We start from the raw sequence: 23279 nt of genomic DNA on the forward strand, positions 1-23279 counted from the left end.
GGCACAGCCCTGGGGGGCTCTGGCCCCGGAGCTGGGCTTGCAGCCCTTCTGCGGTGCTTTTCTGCACACCTTTCAGCCTCTGCTTTTATTTCCTTGGTTGCTAGTCCAGGAAACTCCTTCCTGCAGTCGGTCAGAGGGGCTGGGCGGTGGGGATGTGCTTGTGCTGGGACCCATCCAGCTCCCTGGGGCAGGAGAGTCCTGCTGCCAGCGGCGGGGGGAGCCCAGCGAGGAGCACCAGGCCAAGGGTGGGAAATGGAAGAGAAACTGGCTGTAAACAAAGGAGCGTGACTAGACTAGCCTGGCTCCAGCACTCTGCTGAAGGCAGGACAAAAAATAAACTGCAGGAAGAGGGGAAAGTCAATGACGATTTCAGCTGGCTGGAGCAGAGCTCAGCTTTGCGTTGCAGAGCTGCAAAGGGAGTCGCTGGGAAGGAAGTGTGCTAGGATCTGGGGCCTTGGGGTTGTGCAAACAGGCAGCAGAGGGGCTGTTGGCTGAGCATCTGTCCCGGAGCCTGGGATGCTCCTTTTGCCAAGGAGAGGCAAAGCAAACGGATGGTCCCCTGGGTTGGCCTAGGTTGTTGCTGGAGGGACCTGGAGCACATCTGTTCCCTCAGTCCTATGGTCTTTGGAAGACAAGGGTTAGTTCAGGCTCTCATATAGAGGCACAAATTCAAAATTGCTCCATCTTTTGATATTTGAAATGTTTGAGTTTGACGTTGGGCTGCTTGCTCCAAGGCTTCCCCTCCCCCCCCTCCCCCCCCCCCATAATATCAAGTTTTATTGTATTTTCCAGTGTGTCAGAAAAATCCTAACCACAAGCTGCAGCTGGGACTTTTATGGGTCAGTGAGGACCAGTGGCAGCAAATGATGTGACCTCCACACATCTCAGGGACACCTCTGTGCCCTGTGGGGATGAAATTGGTATAATGCTTACACCTGGATTCCTTTATGCTGTAAGCCAGATGAGGGGTATTTTTAGGGTCCTGCCTGTGTTCAGAAAGGCTTGGGGGGGGCTGGGTGGGCAGGGGCTCTGCTCAGTGGTGCTGGGTGAGGGTCTACAGAGTGGGAAGAGCTCCCACTGCCTCTAGTACTGATCCTCCAGGTACCAAAGGAGACAAGAAGCTTTCAGGACATAAAATGGGGGGTTAGAGGGGAGAAAAATGATCACTGTCTCTCTGGCCACATTGCTTGGGAGAGAGCAGGTGTTGTGCTCTGGGGATGCCCCAGACTTCAGCCCTTCCATGGGCCAGGCAGATTGGCAGCTTCCCCTAGCCAGCACCATGACAAGCCTGATAGTAAACAATAACCTGGGACTAGCAATAGGTTTATTCTTTATTATTACTATTTTAAAAAAGATGAGATTAACCAGCTGAAGTTAACAAACTCTGGTATTCAAGAAACCCGAGTGGATCAGCAGGGACGAGCGCTGCTCCGAAGGGCACCCAGTGCCTCACTTTAAACTTAAAGAGCAATTTTTGACAAACACTCCACCAAATGAACTGGCTAATACTTGCTTTGCTCTTCATCCTCCCTGAGCTGCTTCCCCGTTGCTAATCTCTCCCAGAAACCATTATTAAATCTTTCCTGGTTTGCAACACTAATTCTGAACAAATGCATCGGGAACAAAACATCAGCTGGGCCCGTGTCTCTCTGCTATTTCCATGCTCCACAGGAAGATCATTTTGCTTTTAAATGAGACTAATTAACAAGAAACAAAAATTAATAAATCAGTCCCATTAATCCGTGATAAACTGGAGCACTACAGCCCTTCCCAAGGCCTTAGTGGCTGCCAGCTCCTAACGTGCTGGAAAGCAAAATCACTCTTCTCATCATAGAATCATAGAATGGCTAAGGTTGGAAAGGACCTTAAAGATCATTATTTAGATTAGAAATAAAGATTATTATTTAAAACATCTCAGTGATGGTCTGGTGATGCCAGCACTACCTGGGCTTTGCTGGCATGGCCATGAGCCCAGTGCTGTGTCCCTGCTCAGCCATGGCCTGGAGTCCCTTGGGAGCAGGGGGAGATCCTGCTGGAGCTCATCTCCATCCCACACACATCCCTCAGCATCTCCCCACCTTCTGGTTTCTGGGCTGGTCCCTGGGCTGCAGGATAAGCTCCACTTCCCACCCCCAGGCTCGGCAGGGCTCAGCTGAGCAGACTGGAAGGGGTGGACGTGCTCCTAAAATTAACCTGCAGAAACGGATCTGATAGGACACCGAGAGCTAAAGCGGAATCAAATTATCCTTTGGAATTACCATGAGATAATTGGCCTCATTTACTATTTTAAGATAAAAAAAAGGCTCCCTCTTCCAGGCAACTGCAATGGAGAAATATTCAGGCATAGAAGATGTCCCAAAACATATAATTAAAGCTTTAAATAAATGTATGATGACATCTTATGTTAAAAAAGACTTCCTTTGTATCTCAGCCAGGAACCAGCCAGGTCGTTTTCAAAGTCATTTTTTAATAAACAGAAAGATATTTCTCCTGTTTTTCTAGACAGGCAGTGTAAAATATTTGGAGATGTAAGTATGTAATTTGAATTCTTTCACATATTATTAATTTAAAAATCATCTTCCTTAGAGATGCCTGTGACTTGCCAAAAGGTAAATGCCTCTGCCTGCTGCTTTTTGTCTTTTTTACTCTGCTTGAAATGCTACAGAACTGACACAGTCCCACCCTGCAGATCAGAATGTTTGTAAGAGGCAGATAGAGATGAGAACGAGCCCTTTCTCACTCTCTCATCAATTACAAGGATTAAACACCAAGGCAGCTCCTCAACATTATAAAGAAAACAAAAATAGGAATTGGAGGAGCCAAGTTCTGCATTTGCTGCTTCCCTATCACGATGTGTCTGAGCACCCCTTGGCACGGGAATGCCAGAGGGACAGCCATGGTTCCTGTCCTCTTCCTGATCCAGCTGGTCTGGTTGGGGCTCAGATGACCAGGTCCAGCTGGAAAAAGAGGCAAAGCCACAGCCTGGATCCTCCCAGGGAAGAACCAGGCGGATTTGCAGCTCGTCTGGAATGTGAGTTCATGTCTGAGGGCTGTGCTGTGTCCCTGACCCCGAGATGCTGATGGTTTTGGCTGCTCGCTGGGCTGTCCCTGTGTGTCCAGCTGCTCCTCCCCATCCTCCTCGGGGCTGTGGGTGCAAATCCCATCTGGAGCCTGGCGGGAGGCCCTCTGGAGCCAGCCTGTTCCTGCACACCCTTTCCACCCAGAAGGTGATTTGGGAGATGCAGCTGCTAGCTCGGACTCCTGCTCAGCCATTTCATCCCACCCAGATTTTTGGCAAGGGAGAGCAGAGATGTGCTGGCTGCTGCACTCGGGGCTTGGGGAGGTCCCCAAGACCCTCAGGGGGTGTAATTTCTCCTTTTCCTTTTGCTCTTGGGGCTGAAGTGTTGGTTACAATACAAAAGAAAAGCCCTAGAGACCTTCATAGGGCAATCAATACTTCTCCACTTGTGCTGGAGATTAATGTTCTGGGAGAGGAAGCCTGTTTGCTCCAGAGTGTTTTTTTGGTACCAAAAATCCAATTATAAGGTATAAAAGGAAGTGTTTAGAACCATGCAAAATGGGCATGAGGCCTGAAGCCTCCTTTGCTGCAGGACAGGGAAGGCAGAAGTTAAGAGGTGCCCCAGGTGCAACTCTGACACTTCCCTGTCTGAGCTGCCAGGCCCTGGCAGCAGCTCCTGTCACCTCCTGGTTTCATTTCCCTCCTCCCCTCCACCTCTCCTGGCTGCTCCTCAAGGCTCATCCCCTTGTCCTCAGCATCAGCTGCTCTGGGCTCAGGAGGCTGGGTGGTTCCTCTCCTTCTTGGCAATCAGTTTTTGCTCTGCTCAGCACAAACCAGATGAAACCACCTTCCTGGTCCAGGACAGTGGAAAAGTTTCTAGGCTCGACCCTGACATCAGACCATCCTGACCCAGGAGGGACAACAGAGATGGTGACCAAGCCATGAAACCCTTGCCTGGTGCTTGGGGTGCCAGAAGGCTCCAGCTGCCCTCCCTGTGCTTCACAAGTACCTGCTCCTCTGAAGTCCAGATGATGGACACCAACCCTTGGAGCCCAAAAAAAGGTCTGTAACAAGCAGAGCTGGTGGGGAAAGGTGGTGGTGATCGACGTGCAGGGCTGCCTGTCCTCACTGCAGAGGGGGTGACATGGGGCTGTTGCTCTTGGACGTGCTGGGATGGGCTGGAGAATGTCACTGACCTCTTAAGCAACACTGGGGTTTCTGGCCAGCTGGGCAGTGGCTCACCTTGTGCTGTGTTGATGAGATCTGATTTCCAAGAGAGCAAAAACAACCCAGTCCTCTCCAGGAGCCCAACCCAGGGGCTGGCTGAGGAGCTCTTTGCTGAGGAGGGTGGGAGCTAAAGGTTGAATAACAGCACAGCACATTTCTTGTCTGCAGATGATGCTGGGCTGGGGGGGGTGTGTGCATTCTTTAATCAGTATTTGTGTGTTGAGTTACTTTTCTTGGTAGTTAACTGTGGAATGGTCTCAGTGGAGCGTTTGGTCCATGACTGGAAAAGAATATTCTTCAACCCATGCTGAGTGCAATTGTTTTTGGATACAAGTGGAGATGTTAGAGCCATTAAGAAGATAAAATGCAGATTGTCTGCAGAGCTTTTCTTTTTTCTTTTTAATGGCTTTCAGGGAAAGAAGCTTTTCTTATTTTTTTTTCTATTGTTAGCAGACAGTGCATTAGAATCCAAGCAGAAGGTCTGGGAAGGGGCACAGATGTTCCCGTTGCCATTGGCTGGGCCAGGCACCCAAACCCAGGGCAGAGGGTCTGAACCTCCCTCTGAAGCTGCTGCAGCATTTTCCAAGTCTTGCAATAGCTCATCTGCCCACCAGTTTCTTGGTAAAACCAGGGAGGGTTGGTGCAAGGCTCCCTACCTGAAGATTCAGAAGCCTGTCAGTGGGTGGCTGCTTCTAGTTGATCCTGGGGACATGGTGTTCTGGGCAGAATCATGGATTTGAGAAGAATGATCATGGATTTGACCTTGAGTGCCACTGGAAGGGCCAAGGGATCAGTCGTGGGATGAAGGAGAAGACTTTGGGTTTGTGTATTTTGAGGTGAAAAGGGCACTGCAGAGGGAGATGGAGAGAGGGAGGCTTCTTGACCCTTCCCTAAAGGCTTAAGAACTCAGATGAGGTGAGGCTTAGTAAGAAGGTTCAAAAGGAAAGTCTATGCCAAATTAGTGATGATGGTAGTGATGATGTTAATAACATTCTAGCTATTAATAATATTAGCAGTATCAACAATATTAATGCCACTAGTGATATTAATAATATTAACAACGTTTATAATTGTTTAAAAAATGCAGTGTTTAATTCTAGCACCTCTGAGTGCCTCAATTTTTGGTAAAAATGCTTCATATTTCAAAACTTCAAGGGAGAGAAAAGGAAGAGGAGCAAAACTTCTCCATCACAAACTGTTTTTCAGTGTTGTTTGTTTTACTGAGAGGAGGGAAAAAAGCCCTTTCAGCTTCAACCCACGATCTAAATTGCTAATGAAAAAGCACCAGTACATTGGGATGGCCAAAAGCAAACTGCAGCAGCAACCTGTTGCTTTCCCATAGGTGAGGATGCTGTAGGGTGTGCTTGTAAGCACAGAGGCAGCTGGTGGGGAAGGTTCTTCCTCTTCCCAGGAAGCTTTTGTGGCACCACAGCCCTGCTCAGCTTTTCCTGAGCCTTTAAACATTTTTTGTGTGTGTGTGTGTTTATATTTGTTTTTCCCTCTCCTGACTTTACGAATCTCTGCTGCCCACTGGGGTCATTTTAACCTTGGCTCAGGGGCTGGCTCCTGGGAACAGGCTGTTTGGCAATAACTCTTCTGGGGGAGCTCTCTTTGTGGGCATAATATTGGGTAGTAAAAGTAACAGTTTTGGAACAGATTGCTCGTGTGGGGAGCTACACCACAAGAATACATTAAATAGCTTCTTCTGCTATAAATGCAGCATAAATAAATAAATACAATTTCAGAATAAAGAGGGGAGCTGGGAAGGACCTCAAGAGGACAACTGCTCTGTTCCTAACAATGCAGGAATAGATGTGTCTGCTGGATCTGGGAAATCAACACCCAGATTGATCCCCTGCCAGCTCCTCTGTCTTTCTTGCCATCAAAACAGCTTGAACTATTTGGGATCTAAATGCTTGTCAGCTTTGCTTCTTGTTTTCTCACTTTGCTGGAAGGCAACAGCAACGGTGAGGGTTGGATTGGTTTGTTTGTTTGTTTGTTTTATTTTACCAGGATATAAACTAAGGAGAATCAGTGAACTCTTGCACTAACAGAAAATCAGCTCCCTGCTGAGCAGCCACTGGGCCTGTCTCTGTCCTCAGCACAACCCTGTGCTCAGATCAAACTGAGATGCAATTATGGCACCTGGGACTTCTTGTAGCTTCAGATGTTTCTGTTCAAAATGTCTCCAGCATTTTAAATATGGGTTTTTGAGCCAGAACGATAGTCTTTGATTTCATCTGCCCTCTAGCACAGCTTCAGCTACCACGGAGGAAGGTATTTTTATTTTGAAGCAAGAAAATAATCAGGATGGTTCTAATGAGGCTCAGAAGGAGGAGTCTTTTATCAACAGAAAAAAATCAGCTGTTCTTCAACTCAGTCCTTCCTTGCCTTCCTTATTAACCCTTAGTCCCCACCAGTGGGTGAGCATCTCCAGTGTGCAGGGCTGAGCTCCTCAGCTCAGCTGGTTTCTGTCTCAGCACCAACAGCTACAGCTCTGGAGGGAGATGTGGCAAAGTCTGTCACACTCGGGAAGATTTTTTCCTCTCCTCAGTCTTACCTTTAATTTAAAATAAGTAATTATTAATGCCAAGGTCTCTTCAGTCTAGGAACAAATGAGATGCTGAGAAAGAAGGAGCTATGAGATCACTGAAAGATCATTTTTTCCATCTCTGCCACTAATAGGCACAGAGAGACATTTGCAAACACCAGGAGATTTAGAGAAAGATTTGGACTGTATGCAATATTTATTAAACATCCATTATAACCAATAGGATCTTGTGGATTTAGTGGTGGGAAGATCTTGAATTTGGCCTTGTCCTTTCTGGCTTGTAGGGGAGCATTCAGTCATTGTGTTCAAGCCATGTGCTGGGGATGCCATCCTGCGTGGGATGTATCAGCATGGTCAGGAGGTCTCTGCTGATGTGATTTTTTTTCTGGTGGGAATTGCAGTTGTAGGAGGCCTGTGTTGTCAGTGCAAGAGCTTTGGCTTTGCTGGACTTCATCTCTGAGGAGGTGGGAAGGTTCCTCTTTGGGTAGGCTCAGAGGCTGGTCTGTACCTGCCTGGTGGGAATGGCAGCTCAGGGCCTCCCGCCATCCAGGTGTGGGTCCATGTTGTGGACAGGGCTGAGTTGTGGCTCCTGGGCTGGTTCATCCTCAGCATCTCCTGTGCTGAGGGTTGGTGTCCATCTGCTCCCCCCCATGGACCTGCTCCCGACTCAGTCCCATGAAGGTTCTACTTGGCTGTAAGCATTTTGAAGAGCTGAGCTTGGCTGCAGAGCTAATGTGGCTTGGTTAATTAAAAATAAGTTACAGAGGACACCAGCTGATGTACAAAGATGTGATGAATAGCTGGAGGTGATAACTTTTCCTAGCAGAGCTGGGAGGTACAAGAGGTGCTCATTCTCCTCCTCCACCCTGGCTCTGTGCTGCGTTGGTTGGACGGGGCCTCTCACAGTTTCCAAATGAACATATTCAGTACTTTTTCACTGCATGAAACATGAACTTTTATCCCATGCACCCAAAGTGAGATCAAAATAGCACTTTTTCCCCTTGGCTGTGGTCTGGGTGCCCTGTTGGCTCCAACTCTCATGCTCTGAAAGCTGTTAAAAACATCTGTGAGCCAAATGGCTGAAAGAACAGCAAGAGAAAAGCCTCAAACTTAGTTGTGGTTAAAGTCTTTTTTCCCCCCTCTTCCCAATTACCACCATTCTTCCCAGCCCTTTGCTCACACTGGGGCTGTTCTGGGGTTGTTCTGGGCTGTGCAGCAGGTAGCTCAGCCAGGAAAGCCTGTGCATGTCTTTGCTCTATTTGTTGCATGGGGCCTCCACAGGGAAAAAAAAAATAATTAAAGATGAAGGGTCAGTAGATAGAAGAAGGTTGAAAATCACTGAATATTCAGACAGCAATCATTTGCTGTCCATCTCCCCCACCATTTCATTTCAACACCAAGAGCAAATAACTGTGTGCAGTGATTGCAGCTCTTGCTGAATCACGTAGTTATTCATGACATGCAGATTACAGGGCAGTAATTACAGCTGGGCTTGCTGTCATTTTCCTGGATCCCCAAGAATCAAGGTCTCTTAAGCGCTGGGGTTTCTTGCTCTTGTGGCAAATGTTTGGCTTTAGCTGGAGACACAGCAAAGGAGGGGAACCACAAGTGCAAAACCTCTTGGAAAATAAGGTGACAATCGAATCTTTCTTTGTGTGGACTCAGCTTTTGCCATTATGCTCTGGATGTTACTCCGAGAGCTGGCACCAGCTCCGAGGGGCATGAGCAATGCAAACACAGCACCAGGTTTGGCCACATCCCCAGGGCTGGTTTGGAGCCTGTTGGTATTTGGGTGATGGTGGAGAGGGGGCCTGGAGCTGGCTGGAGGGGGAGGCTGGGGAGTCGATTCATTTCTGCTCACCACGGGGTCTGACACCAGCAGGTCAGCTTTCCTTATGAGGGACAGAAAAGCTGCAGTGCAGAAATGCACATTAAAAACGTAACTGTGCTTATCCAAGGGGAATTTGGGCCTGAGCCTCAGCACGGGTGGCCAGGGGTGGCTGCTGGGGCAGCAGAGAGGGGAGCTGGCTGCTTGGGAGGGCGACAAACCCTTTCCTCACTCAGCATCTGGGAGGTCACAGGTCCTGGACCTCACAGGGGACAAGGACACGCTGTGAGCACACGGGTCACCCCAGGGAGAGGTGGTCATCACCCCTTTCTCTGCCAGCATCACTTGAGCACGTGTGGGTGTGTATGGATTCTGGCTGGGGAGCAGTGCCGGAGCAGATTGCTAATTATAGCTAATTGCAGGGTTGATATTCTCTGGATTGGGTCTGATACGAGTCAAACGATTTCCTGTTGGTCAGGACTTGACGCATGTAGCCAGAGGCATTTTCTGAAAGCATTTAGCTGGGCAAACACTCTCTTCCCTTTCCTTCCTGTGCCCAGACCTCGATGGAGCAAAACACCCCCCTGTGGCCTTGCTTGCTGGTCTGGGACAGCATTAACACTGTATTTTATTAAATAAAGTAGAGGTCCCTAAGCCAGGTGAAATGGTGGGGTTTAGTTAAGCTGAGGGCTCCTGGGAGGAGCAGGATGGCTTGGCCACACTAAGCCCTGGGTTCTGCAATTTAATCTTTTGGTCCTCAAAAGCTCAGCACCTTTCTCTGAACAGCCTGGCAGCTGTTGCTGGCAGCACTTGGCATCAAACACTTTGGAAAGCTCTGTTGCAGATAAGCTCTCTGGGAAGTGGGAGACAAAAGATCTTCACTGTGTTCCCTGCCCCGGGACTCTGTGCATGAATTGGTTTCATATTTACACAATGCTTTTAAAGTCAAATATTGCACGTGAGCTAAATCTTCTCCTAAGTCATTACATTCATACTTTAAAGCCCATTTTGGATGTCCCCTAATGGGGATGTTGAAAGTGTATTTCATGTAGTTGATAGAAGTGTAACACTGTGCTGCCAAAGACCCCAAATGACAGAAGGGGAACTCATTAGCCCAGGTACTGGGAACAGAGACAGGCAGATCTCAAACACAGAAAGGAACAAAGCTAAGCATAGGTTGAAGAAGAAAAGCAGCAGCTTCTTAAAAAGAATTAGAGAGTTTGACTCCATCTGTAATTTTTTTTCCTAAATTCTGGCTTTCACACAAGGCAGGATCCAAAATGATGGTTTCATAGCCTTTAAGTTTCAGAGAAGCAGTGTTAATCTCTAGGACAAAAAACACCCCTCTCTCTGCCAGGCACCCTCTGCAAATGGAATCCACAGTCCTGCAAACCTGGAACTGATGCCAAGCATTTTAATCTTACCAAGAGTAAACAATGAGAATAAATTTACATAAAAATTTACTTTAAAAATTATTTCAATGTTAACATTGTAAATGACACTGTAAATGTATTATGTAACTTTGGGTCCATGAAATGCTTTTTCAGTGGATGCTGCAGTTACAACAGATGCTGATCATGTTTCTTTTCAGATGTTTGTAGGAAATTACATGGAGAAAAAGCTCTACTTCAGGAAAAGCCCAAAGGAAAATGGAATGAAAAGAAGGAGTGGATTCTCCTGAGTCTTGGAGGTCTTCTGGAAGTCTTCCTGGCAGGATGTGTTTCAGCAGTGTGGAAAGGTTGGGAGCCTGGGAGGATGCTCACCGGGAATGCTGAGGACTCCAGAGGTGAGCACATGGTCCCCAAGGTGTGGCATTTGCTGGCACTGATGGTCCCCACTGTTTGCTCATTGACTTCTCTTCATGCTGTTCTCTCCCTCAGCTCATTTTCCATATGTTGCCTGAGAAAGGAAGGAAAATGGAAGTAAAATTTGTTTGTGAGGGCAGGGAATAAATTAAAGAGCAGCCTTTGTGGGTGAAGGACCCTGGCAGTGAGAGCAGCCAGAGCTGGGCTGGCCCTTGCTTCTGTCACTCACTGCAAATAGTTCTAAATTATCAAACCTCTGGCCCTGTTCAGTTACTGGATGAAACATTTTGGCTTGTGGTGGAGAGCAGCTCATATGAGATGTCTGAATGGCTGCTTCTGATCTTAAAACCAACGAGTCCCTGAATTGCCACCCAAACCACAAAAAACATCTTTGTAGCTTCTCTGGCATTTACTGCATGAAGATGTCCTGAAGTATTTCTGAGCTCAGAGTCTGCATTATCAGACCTTTGGAGATTACCTTTATCTCATTTCCTCTGTTAAACACAGCTCAGCTCTTACTCCTTTTCACACAAACCAAATTTGCTGGCTGTTACTCCTAGGAGTCACCCATTAAGTATTTTTAAAAGGCTTTTCAGCCACATGCTGGCCCCTGGGTTTGCTCTAGATGGGATCACTGCTGGTGATCCCCAGTGCCTTCCCTGGGCAGGGTGATGATTTTTTGGCTGATTTATGTAGGAAGTAACCTTCACTGCTTCACGACTTTGTATGTCTTTCAACAAATCTGGACACGTGGTGGATTATCTTACCTTGAGCTGTGGAGTGTCGCCCTTGGCTGAAAGAGTGGACAAGGTCAGAGAGAGGGAGGTGGCCTCACCTGGTGGTTTCTCTGGTCAGAGGTGCTGTTTGATGGCTCTGCAGGGTCACCTTGCACAGCTCCCTCTGAAGAGCTGGGTGATGCTGATGGGGCTGGGAGAGCAGCTGGATTCCAGCAGGGAAAGGACAGGGTAGGAAGAACATCTCAGCATCCCTCTGGAGGAAGAATGCTCTGCTATCTCCTCCTGAGGAGAACTCCAAAGGGAGGAGGAACCACATGTATTCGCTGCTAAATGGCATATGACTCAGGCAAAATAAAAGATAAAATCACACCTCCTTATTACACAGATTTATCTCGCTGTGTTGGGGCCTGACAACCAGCACCAGATGCTCATCTTCTCAGTTGCTTTATTGGATTCGGGGACATCCTCATAATTGCCATAAGTGGGAGATGATTCCCCAGCATCTGGCCTGTGTTAATACTGATTCAGAGTGCTTATCAATCCACTTAAGGAGAGCATGTACGTGCTCAGTGTGCAGGCAGGGACAGCCTGGCAAATTCTAAAGCATCATCATTTTATCCTATTTTTTTCCCCTTTGAATTGCTGCTGAATGTCTCAGTCCTTGGCACCAGACCCTGCTGCAGTTGGAGCAGCTCAAGGTGGGGAGGCATTGCCCAGATGTCATCCCCATTTCTGGCCATGGGTAGGAAATTTCCCATTTCTGCCCCATTTCCCCCAGCCTTGCCCCCAGGCTGTGTTTCTGGAGCTGCTGAAATCCAAGCACAAGTTGCCCTCTTAGCTCATGAAAAGTGCATTTAGCAGTTCAGGCCCAAAAGAAACCTTCTGCTAAATTAGAACTACTTCTGCTTACATTTTTTTCATTTAGGTTCAGAAGGTCTCCTGCAGATATAAATGAGCACAGCTGCTTGGACACTTTTCAACTGATCATCTTTTAATGAAGGGAGCACTGCTTGGTTTATGGAGGAGTGAAGTCCCAGGCAGGTGGGTTTCCCCAGCTCAGGTTGAGGGAGAGGAAGGAATAAAACTACCTAAAGACAGATATTTCAACGATTGCATCCAAGGTGCTGTTTTCATTCCAGGTAGGAATAAAATCACAGGGCTCAGGCAGTTTTTAATTATTTTTTTTGTTGTTCCTTCCTTCCTTCCTCTGAGGGCCCTGGCAGAGTTTGGTCAATGAGAGCTGGTGCTGGTGGGGTGTGTGCAACAGGGTCTGTTTGGACAAGGGAATCAAGTATTTCTCTGCATTGTTCCTGGTTGAGGAATGCTGCTGGGCTTAGATCCCAGCGGGAGGTTCATCCTCAATGGGAATTTGAGCTTTGGATTAACAAAATTTTCAGACCTGCTGAAGCTTCTGGTTTGTGGCATCTTTGCCTCTTGGACTGACAAGTCCTACGTGGGTTCTGCATCAGGGACTGACACTTCCCTAGAGATCTTGTAGCCATAGGAAAGAGCAGGTCCAGCTTGTTAAGGTGTTAGGTCCAGGAAGGACTGAGGAGGTGCCTCAGCTGAACAGAAGGATGGTCACTTAGGGCCTCATGTCTCTTATGAGCAGTCACTTCTTAATTTACATGCAGGGAAATGGGCACAGAGAGCTTCTGTGCTAAACTCTGTACCAAATGCTGAGAGAACCTGCAAAGTCCTGCTCTAAATCCCACAGAACCGACCCCAATATCCAGGACTGGGAGCCAAATGCTCTCAAGTCAATGGAAAGATTCTGCTGGACTTTAATGGTCTTTGCATGAGTCCCTAATTCCTTCCTGTTCACAGGCTCTCTTGGACTATGTTATGGAAAGAACTGCAGATATAAAGCTCTGCAGTGAACTGCAAACCCTTCAGAGCAGCAGGATGGCAGATCTTGCTGTCCTCCCAGACAGCTGGAGCGGGTTTTGTTTGACAAAAAGCCTGATAATGTTCTTCCAGCCAGCTCCGTGGCTACAGTGTGAATGAGTGTTTTAGCAAAAACATCTTTATGCAGACAGGGCTTGTGGTCAGCCCACGGAGTTTGGAGCCAAGCTCTTCCAGCAGGATGGGAGAGGCAGGGAGCCTGTGTCTATGCTAGATGAGGCTGAACCTCTGCAGCTTTGTCACACCAGCATCTCTTGGAGCTGCAGTCTTTGGTCTTGCAGCTTCTAGGGTCTGGTTCAACTCTTTTCCTGCAAAGACCACGTCATTGGTGGAGACTAAGAGCTGCTGTTTTGTCAGCTCTTGGTGAAATGCAAGGTTTATTGCCCCAGAGTGTACCAGTGCTGGCCCCTGTCCCACCTTGAGCAGGGCTGGCATCTAAAGCTGCTGAGAGAAGAACCTGAGAGCTCAGCTGGGTGATGCACTTGCTCAACCATGGAGATGTTGTGCAGGTCCAGTCCTGCTGTTGTGCTGAGCACTGGACCAGGCACCACACATGTCCTACCAGCCCATTCCTCATGGTGGATGAAACCTTGGCCACCTTGGTGGCTCGTGCCACAAAACTGTTCGGCAAAACACTTAGAGAAGTGTTTAAGGACATAGATCTGTTAAACCTAGACAACTGCCTCCTGCAGGGGTTAAACACATGCAAGGATTGGCTGGAGAGGGATCTCAGTGCATCAGGCTGGGATTTCCTCCCTGACACCTGGGGCTGTTGAACAGCACCTTGATGCACAAGATCTGCCTGCTCAGGTCTGATCACACAAGGGGCAGTAACAGCAAACACATCATCTGGTCTTGATAAAGCCCAGAGGTACCGAATCCAACCCCGTCAGAGGAACAGTGACTTTCCCAGAGGATCTGTCTCTGAGAAGCACAGAAAATGTTTTCCCAAGGCTGCTCAGCTGACTCCCAGGGGAGAGGAGGCTGCTGTTGATTGCTGTTTCTTTCTCTACAGCCTAGAATCTTTCTAGACCTAATTAAGGGTTTGAGTTGTTTTACTTTGCTACTCAAACTGCAGATGGGTTTTGCTGTTCCTTTTTTCCATGCACCCAAAGGCAACTGGGTGTCTGCACCCCCCACTTCCCACCCCTCACTTGTTGCAGGCAGCCTGAGTACAGGTGTGACCCCCTTCACAGTCTGGCCTCGATGGCCTGGACACAAATCCACACTCCCAGAGCCATGTCCTGCAAGAGGAACCCAGACCTCACTTTCACAGCTGTGCATTCCTGAGATGAAAGGGGCAGCTCAGGCCCAGGCTGTTTCCTAGTGGAAAATCAGACCTGGACAATCTATGGAAAAGTCTGGCAGCTGCAGGAGCTGTCTGGCTGCTGGAAAAATCTGCAGTGAGCTCTGTCGTGTCCCCTCCTGATCTGAGGAGCACTCTCCATCAGATGTATAAGATTTTGGATGCTTGCCCACCGGCCGCACTAGATGTGTGGCTGTGTAAAGACTCAAGAGTTCAGAGAAGTAGGAATTATAAAGTGCTGAGCTGGCTCTTTCAAAAGGATTATTTGCTTTTTAAGGTTGCTCTCTTCAGCCTAGAATGATCATTCTGTGGCAGAGGAAAACAGGCAGCAGACTGAGACATGGATGAAGCAATGAATTAATCTCTCTGCAGTGTAACCAGGTACATGCTTTTTTTCTCCCAGAACTTAATTAAAGAAGGTATGTCCTCACATTTTTATGAAGCTCTATGGCAAATAATGGTCATTCTCTAATTACACCAATATTAACTTGTTTTCATGGCTGAAAAGGACAGATCCCAGGGCAGTATTGGTCCTCTGCATTTGGTTACTCTGGGATGTGCTGTCTCCAGCAAGCAGCTAGAAACCTGGGTTTTAGAATTTGGGCTGGCACTCCCATGGGCTGGACAGGGCTGGTGAGAGGAAGGCAGGCTTGTCCAGTGGAAATTATTGCATTAGTCTGGGCTGGCTGATAACTCCTCACCTGCTGTTGTATCCTGAGAACTGGGGCCGTGGTCCTGAGCACCCAGAGCCTCTCCTCTGGCTTCTTGAACAGACCCCCCCTGACCCTTCCCCTCACCCCACCCTCCCTCCAGGGCCAGGGGGCAGCAGAACAGGGGGCTGTGCTTTAGCCAGGGGATGCCCACCACCCCTGGGATTGCCAGTCAAGGCCCTTCCCTGAGGAAGGCAGAGCTGGGTTTTTGTGTTTTGTTTTCAGTCTGGCTTCAAAAAGCCCCAAACAAATAAGCAACAACAAAACCAACAACCCACTGACAAGAAGAAAAAGCCAGGTTGACAGTTGTTTATTAACGGTCGCTGTCGTTTCTCTTGGCCAGGAGGGTGTCCCTGGCAGGGCACCCAGGGCGAGCCCCAGCCCTCCGCCGCTGCCGGCCCTTTTCCCGCGCTCAACGCGCCCTTTTCCCGCCTTTTCCCCGCTCTCCCGCGCTCTTGGCCGGGCGCAGGCCCCGCCCACAGCCCCCTCAGCCAATCAGCGCCGCCCGCAGCAGAACCCGCCCAGGATGGCGGCGGGCGGCGCTGCCGGGGGCTTCGCTTCCCGGGGGCTTCTCGCCCCGGGGGGTTCTCTCCCCGCGGCCGCTCCCAGGACGCTCCCCGGGACCCCGGAGAGGCATCGTCGGGCCGGTGAGTGCTGTGGAGCGCGAGAATCCTTCGGGCGGGTGGGGGGGGCTCGGCTCCCCCGAGCGCTGCGGGGGCTTTGGGGTCCCGAGGGGCTGGCGGGGCGCCGGGAGGCTGTTGGTGTCCGGGCGAGCTGGGCGCGGGACGGGGGGGGATGAAGCGGTGATAGTGCGGGGGTCTCTGGCCTCCCCGCCGCGCCTGGGCCTCGTTCGAGCCACGAACAGGCTTTAAATCGCTGTGAGAAACCCCTGCCTGTGTGTTGGCATTGCCCGAAATCGGGAGATACTGATCCCCGGGTGTTACTGCACTGTGTCCGTGTGTGTGGTTGCGTGGGATCAGCCGCAGCGTTGTGCAGCTGGGGCAGGGTCTTGGCAGACCCTGAGCTCCCGTCCAAAGCAGGCAGAGTCTCACCAGTCCTGCCAGTGCTGTGACTGGGGCTAGAATTGAGCTCAGAGTTCTAGCTGCTGTTGGGGACCATCCGAACAAGGTTTCCCCCCCTCTCTTTGCTCCTTGGTTTGTCGCAGGACGTGGTGTGTTCTGTCCTCTGGCCTTTGTTTTCCCTTTGTCAAATCAGTTTGTGTCACTCGGGGGGTTTTAACAGTTTCTTGACCAAAGCTGTGCCCGCCCTGCTGGGGGTTGGAGATGCAGTGTTGGGCAGCACGTTGTCTGCTCAGCAGTTTCTAAGGCAGCAGCCGATGGCTGATGATCATTGTCATGCACCTTGTCCGAATTAGAGAAGAGAGTGGAGGCTGACCATGGGTTAGTTCCTAAAGCCAATAAAGAAGATCTCAAAAGTTGATCCATGGATTTTAAATCATTCACTATGGCATGCAATTTGTTGGCAAGTGTTTTTGCATCAATGGTATTTTAATACACCTAGTCCAGTTCCCAAAATGCCTCTTGTATCTCTTTTAAAATGAGACAGTGTCCTCTGGTGTTTCCATCATCCAGTATAGGATGTATCCAGAAAAGGGGAACATTTTGGTTTAAAGGTGGAAATATCTACTTGCATGGACAGTTCCACTAACTTGAATAACCAAGAAGGATTGAGCAATATTTTTTGTTGTCTGGCTAATAGTAGAAAACCAAAGGCAAAGTCCTGCCTGGGTTTCTTGTTTCTGAGTGTGGGATTTGTACGTGTTGGTTAACTGCCTGCAAATCTTGTACAACCTGGTGTTCCAGCTCCCCATCTTAATCTAACCTATTCCCTCTTTTATTTTTTCTAGATAGTGCCACCCAGCCTGATCCCTCCCAGGCAGAAAAGCTCCAGTCCCACCCAGGCAGGCTCTGTGGTTCCAGACAGGATGACAACAGTGTCCTCACTGGGCTGCTCCCAGCTGCTGGACTTGGCCTTCAGGGTGCCTGAGTTCGGGCCATCAACTTTCAGGCCCTGCACTGCCTGCTCCAGGCTTTGCTGGGAGACCTGCAGGACCTGCCAGGCCAGCCTCCCCAGCTCACTTCTGTGGCCATGGATGTGGGACAGAGGAAAGAGAAAATGTGAAAGAGCAGCGTGATCCAGATAGGAACTCTGGCTTCTGCCCTGCCTGAACCCCCTCCTCTGGGCTCTGCAGGACCCCTGTGCTGCCCTTAGGCCAAGGTCTGGTTTAAGCCAAGCTCCCAGCAGCACACGGGTCCAGGATCCTCCGGCACGCAGACCCCAACAACAGGGACACAGAGAACCAGTGGCCCCTGAGAAGTGGGCAGGTGCATCCTCACGTGGGACAAGGACTGGTGATGCCACCGCCCTGAGGATGCAGCCAGTGCCCTGGGTGTTAAGACCAGAACCATGGAGATGAAGCCAGGGTCCTCCAGCACCCAGGCCAGCCCTGTGGGGGCACAGCCAGGGCCCCCAGCACCCAAGGTGTTCATAGCAGTTTGGAGGCTGAGGGGAGACCTCATCAGTCGCTACAACTACCCTGCCTGCAGCTCCTGAAAGGCAGGCAGTATTGGGAAGCTTTTGAACTTCTGCATCATGTTTCTGCTGTAATGTGTTTTTCTTCATGACATTGACCGTTTTTTTTCTCCAGCTTTTTTTTTGTACATTCAAAATCGTGCCTGTTCATGAAAACTTTTTCCTAGGCTGATTTTGAGTGTCATCAAAGACGCTGGCACCAGTTTTTCCTGGGAGTCACAGTCACTCCCACTGCTCACCCACACTTAACTGAATTTCTTCACTTTGATGTTCAGAGCAGTGGGCAGGAATCTCATCGTGTCCACACCCGCCACGGGCCTTCCTGATGCTTTGTTTGAATTAAACAGTTGGATTCCCCTGGTCTGCACCAGGGGGGTATCAAGGACCAACAAGAAGTGTTTCTTTCAGAATACCCATTAAAAAAAAAAAGGGAGCCTAGTGGAAATGTGGGCTTGCTGGTGAATGAGGTGGGTGACCCAGGGGCAGAAGACATAGAGTTACTGAATGCCTTCTTTGCTTTAGTCTTCACTGCTCATTATAATGTCATCATAATGCTAAAAACCACACCCCCAGGTCAAAAAGACCCCCTGCCCAGGTAAAGACCCTTGCACTGATCATGCAAGAGACCAGAAAAAGTGCTGTAACTACATATAAATCACTAACCAATCACTGTAAGAAGGGTGGACTTAGTAACTATAGTTTTGTGTATAAATATGTCATGAAAAATCTGAGTTTGTGTGTTTGATTTGTGGGAAGACGCCAAGCACACAGCTTTGTACAAACCTGCAATAAATAACAGTGTCTCCTTCCTAGACATAGTCTCTTTGTGTTTTTGGAGCAATCTTAAAACTGTTAACACTTTTATTTCAGCAAGGTTTTTGACACTCTCCCATAACATCCTGTCATGGGTTTGGTTCTGGCGTGGTTTTTTGAGCAGTGCTGGAGTGGAGATCCTGGGGTTGGTAAGGAAAGAAGGGAAAGGAGGTGACCAAGCAGAAGTTTGCCTGCAGCCCATGGGGAGAGGGCAGCTGTCCCCCTGCACCCCATGGAGGAACACAGCAGAGCATCCCTGGAGGACCCTGTGCCAGGGGAGGTGACTGTTCCTGAAACAGCCCGAGTCTGGGCAGCCCATGCTGGAGCAGCTCCTGAGGAATTGCAGCTTGTGGGAAGGACTCAAGGAGAGGTTCCAGAAGAACTCCCATGGGAGGGACCCCACGGGGAAGGAGGAGAGCCCTGTAAGGCATCCTCCCTGAGGAGGAAAGAGGATCAGGAAACAACAGACACTGAACTGCCTCAAAATCTCATTCCCTGTCCCCCCCTTTTCTTGCTTTTCAGACACTCCCTGCTCTGTGCACCTTTTGCATTTTTGCACGCTTGCTTTGCTTTTCTGTACCCTCCCCTTGCTCTTTGCACCCTTTCCGGGCTCCTTCGTCCCCCCTTTCCCAGTTCTGTGCCCCCTTTCCCTGCTCCATGTCCCCTTTCCCGGCTCCTTTGTTCCCCCTTTTCCTGCTCCGTGTCCCCTTTCCCAGTTCTGTGCCCCTTTCCTGCCTCCTCTGTTCCCCTTTCCCTGCTCCGTGTCCCCTTTCCCTGCTCCTTTGTTTCCCCTTTCCCTGCTCCATGTCCCCTTTCCCTGCTCCATGCCCCCTTTCCCTGCTCCTTTGTCCCCTTTCCCTGCTCCATGTCCCCTTTCCCTGCTCCTTTGTCCCCTTTCCCTGCTCCATGTCCCCTTTCCCTGCTCCATGCCCCCTTTCCCTGCTCCTTTGTCCCCTTTCCCTGCTCCGTGTCCCCTTTCCCTGCTCCATGTCCCCTTTCCCTGCTCCTTTGTCCCCTTTCCCTGCTCCTTTGTCCCCTTTCCCTGCTCCGTGTCCCCTTTCCCTGCTCCGTGTCCCCTTTCCCTGCTCCATGCCCCCTTTCCCTGCTCCATGTCCCCTTTCCCTGCTCCATGCCCCCTTTCCCTGCTCCATGTCCCCTTTCCCGCCTCCTCTGTTCCCCTTTCCCGGCCCTTCCCGCCCTTTCTTGCCTCTCCCCGCCCCGCGGTACCTGTTGCCGAGGCGCAGGCCCCGCCCACCGCCTCCTCAGCCAATCAGCGCTGCCCACGGAGCCTCCGCGGTTCTCCCCTCAGCCGCGCCGGGCGCCATGTTGCGCTGGTTCCCCTCGGGGCGGCTGAGCTGCCCGGGGCCGCGGGCACAGCCTCACCAGCCTGACCGCTTCTGCTTTAGGGGAGGGAACGGGAAGGCTGCTGCTGGTGGCCGCGACGTGCGGGTTTCTGGCAAATCGCTGTGGGAACAAAGAGATGGAGTCAGTTTTTCTGAAGCAGTTCGGGGTTCGGAGACGCGAGCCTGGTCTCAGTTCCGCCAGCTGCTTTGGGCTTTTGGGCAGAGCCACAACGACTAAGGGGGTAGAACATCTCCCTGGTGGGGAAAGGCTGAGGGAGCTGGGGCTCTTGAGCTTGGAGGAGACGGAGGGACAACCTCATCAGTGTTTGCAAATACGTTAAGGGCGAGTGTCTGGAGGATGGAGCCAGGCATTTTTCAGCGATTTCTAGTGCTAGGACAAGGGGCAATGGGTGCAAACGGGAACACAGGAGGTTCCACGTAAACATCAGAAAATACTTCATTTCTGTGAGAGGGACAGAGCCCTGGGACAGGCTGCCCAGAGAGGCTGTGGAGTCTCCTCTGGAGACATTCAAACCCGCCTGGACACGTTCCTGTGCGATGTGCTCTGGGGGATCCTGCTCTGGCAGGGGGGTTGGGCTGGGTGATTTTTCGAGGTCCCTTCCAACCCCTCAGATTCTGTGATACTGGTCAGGGTGAGGCTTGAAGCAGAGCCTGAGGAGAGCTGGGTCTGCGGTCCTGAGCACCCAGAGCAAAGCGTGCTTCTCTGGCTTCTAAAGCTCAGCCTGGCTTCTTGCACAGACCCCTCTGGACCCTTCCCTTCACCCCATACTCGATCCTCCCTCCACACCCCTCCAGGGCCAGGGGGCAGCAGAACTGGGGGGCTGCGATTTAGCAAGGTGATGACCACCATCCCCGTGATTGCTGGTCATGGCCCTTCCCTGGGGAGTGGGGAGCTGGGTTTTTTTGTTTTCAAATCAATATTGCTTAAGCCCCCAAACAAATCCTTAAGCACCTGGAGAGTTAAACAGGGGTCTTGCCTGCTCTAAGTTTGGAACTGTGGGGGATTAACTACCAGATGTATCATTAAGGACACTATAAGTTGCAGTTGTGCCCCCCATGCCTTCCACCATTACCTGCAGCTTTTCCTGCTCCAAACCTTCCACTGTCACATGCAGCTTGTCCTGTTCCTTCCCCACACCTTCCATCGTTGCACACAGCTTGTCCTGCTGCTGCTCCAAACCTTCCACCATCTCCTTCATTCAGCTTGTCCAGCTGCAGGAAGGGGAGAAGGGATCAGCTCTGAGATAGGATGGATGTGGCCAAGAAGCCTGGAGGCTTGATGGCCCCGTCCAGCCAGGGGAATTGGGTGGGACCCTGGCCAGGACCACCTTGCTGAGCCAGTGGGTGTTGGGAATGCTCCCTCCAGCCTCACAAGTTCCTGCAGCTGCTTGCTCTGCAGGTGGGCAGCCTTTGCCTGTGGCCTCTCTAGGGGTACTTGAGTCTTGCCCCATGAGGCAGTGGGTTGGGGACAGGGGCTTGGCCCCAGGGGAGGGTCTGGCTGGAACTCGGGAGTGGGGAAGGGAGGGATGGAGGGAGGTAGGGAATGGAGGGTGGTGGGGCTGAAGCTCCCAGCCTGCGGAGCCCAGGGCACTGGATGGGACCCACCACCACTTGGTGGTGGCAACGTGGGGAGAAGCCAGAGCAAGCATGGGCAGTGCAGAGTCTGCAGGAGGGGGGCCAGGCAGGGGAGCACCCAGGAGATGGGCCAGAGCCTCTACCTTGGAAATGTTGTCCCTGAATCCAGAACACCCCACAGAATCACTCAGGGTGAAGGTAGCTCCAGGGGTGGAAGATGCTTGGGGTCCTTTTTCCCTCTTCGCTTTCACACCTCGAAGGCACCTGGGGAGGTCTCCTGGTTGGCAGCAGCTTCCTGCAGCCTGTGCCCAGAGGGATTATAGCTGGGGGAACACAGGTTTCTTTGGTCATTTGAGCCAGTTAGTGTGGACAAGTTGTGAAAAACAGCAAACATTTGGCATTAAAATAGCATGTATTCCTCTAGGAATATAGTAAAAAAGCCTTAAAACTTAGTTTCCAAGCAACCTCTTAATGCTTGCGTAGTTTTCACGCTCTAGTATAGAATTTTTGCAAATGCATTAAAGAATTCTGGCTTGGCAAGTAGACCCAAGCAGGTTATTAAACTATATATACAGAAAGGGATAAATACAGAATTTGAGAGTCCTTCCGCCTCTCTTTATAGCCTTGAAAACTGACAAAAAACTCTCCAGTCTTACCAGAGAGACCTCTTTGGTAAGATTTGCACCTCCGACTCTCTTGGGTGTTTACCTGGGAACCAAGTCAAATCTCTGGAGTAGGTGCACAATTTACCAAGGGCAATTCTGAACTTGTCATGTCTGTTGCTTCAATGAATTCTCCTTCTGTACAACTCCATGCGTCGGTGTCAGTGCAGGCTCCTCTGGGGCTCTGAAACAGCCAACATTGCTTTTTAACTGCAGCTGTCTGGGTGCAAGTCTCTGGGGGCTGTGAGCAGCAAACAACCCTAAGGGCGGGTCAGCACACACATGGCTCCTTGTGCCACCCACCTGGTGTGGGGAACAGCTTCCACAGGCACATCAGGATAGTGTGACAGTGCAGGAGCTGGCTGTGTCCTCTTGAGTTCTTGGGAAGGTGCTGGAGACAAGTAGCTCTGCTGATGCCCTGCCTTGTTATCACAGGAATGGGAAGCATAGGTGCAGAGAGCTTAGTGAGGACAGAGCTTCCTCAGGGTGCCACTGCCCCAAGCCCAGCCATGCTAGGAGCACCTTGACCCGGTGCCCCTAGACCTTCATGCTTGGCCCAGCCCCGGACCAAGGCTCAGGGTGGTCCTAGAGACATTCTCCTCCAGAGTTGACCCCTGGAGCTTTGCTTGAACTGGAAAGCAGCTCCTTTGGAAGAGTTTTCTGTCATTCCTCCAGACCCACTCAACAAGCTCTAATAATAACTAACTGCCTTTCTATTTATAAACGAGACTAGCAGCTCGGTGGCCCCAGCTCTCCCTCTGCCATCTAGCTGTTCAGCCCCAGCAGCCCTGCCGTCCTGCATGGGAAAGGGCATGTCCCAGAGCTCTTTCCCTTGGAGACACACAAACTTCTTTTTCCTTCTTCACAAGGGAACAGTTTATTTTAAAAAATGGGGTTTATTTTTATAGCAGCTCCGCCTCCACTTTGTAAAACAAATATTTCCTAAGCACTTGATGTTTCAGATGATGTTACTGGAATGTCAGTGCAAATATCAGAAAACTTATTTCTTAGTGGGGTCTGGGGATTTTGGCTGCCCAGGGGTCGGATGGGATGCAGAGGACTGATGGATCCAGTTGACTGAGCCAGCTGGATCTGGCCGAGTTGGAAACACATTTGGGTTCGGATTAATGTGCTGTGGCCCAGGACAAGCTCTCACCCAGCCTGTGTGCAGGAGGGGAGCATCACCTCCGCTTGGCTGGGTCAGCTCCAGCTCAGGCTCCAGGC

The 23279-nt window shown here is 50.4% G+C and overlaps 2 long non-coding RNA genes across 3 annotated transcripts; one reads left to right on the forward strand and one right to left on the reverse strand.

Annotated features, from left to right (window-relative positions):
* The first annotated feature begins 1852 nt into the window (after positions 1 to 1852).
* On the forward strand, positions 1853 to 18455 carry LOC127391869 (uncharacterized). Of its 2 annotated transcripts, XR_007891142.1 has the most exons (5): positions 1853 to 4081; positions 10217 to 10411; positions 12093 to 12208; positions 14656 to 14759; positions 16956 to 18455. It is a non-coding gene; the product is annotated as an uncharacterized LOC127391869 (long non-coding RNA). The 2 variants fall into 2 exon arrangements; XR_007891143.1 differs by lacking the exon at positions 12093 to 12208.
* Positions 18456 to 18521: 66 nt separating this feature from the next.
* Positions 18522 to 22722, reverse strand: LOC127391766 (uncharacterized). The gene is made up of 6 exons (XR_007891122.1): positions 22359 to 22722; positions 22102 to 22239; positions 21537 to 21716; positions 20892 to 21030; positions 19682 to 19918; positions 18522 to 18890 (listed from the first exon to the last, which is right to left on the reverse strand). It is a non-coding gene; the product is annotated as an uncharacterized LOC127391766 (long non-coding RNA).
* Between the last annotated feature and the right edge of the window lie 557 nt (positions 22723 to 23279).

The sequence above is a fragment of the Apus apus genome, chromosome 17, assembly GCF_020740795.1.
Source record: "Apus apus isolate bApuApu2 chromosome 17, bApuApu2.pri.cur, whole genome shotgun sequence".
Taxonomy (NCBI): domain Eukaryota; kingdom Metazoa; phylum Chordata; class Aves; order Apodiformes; family Apodidae; genus Apus; species Apus apus.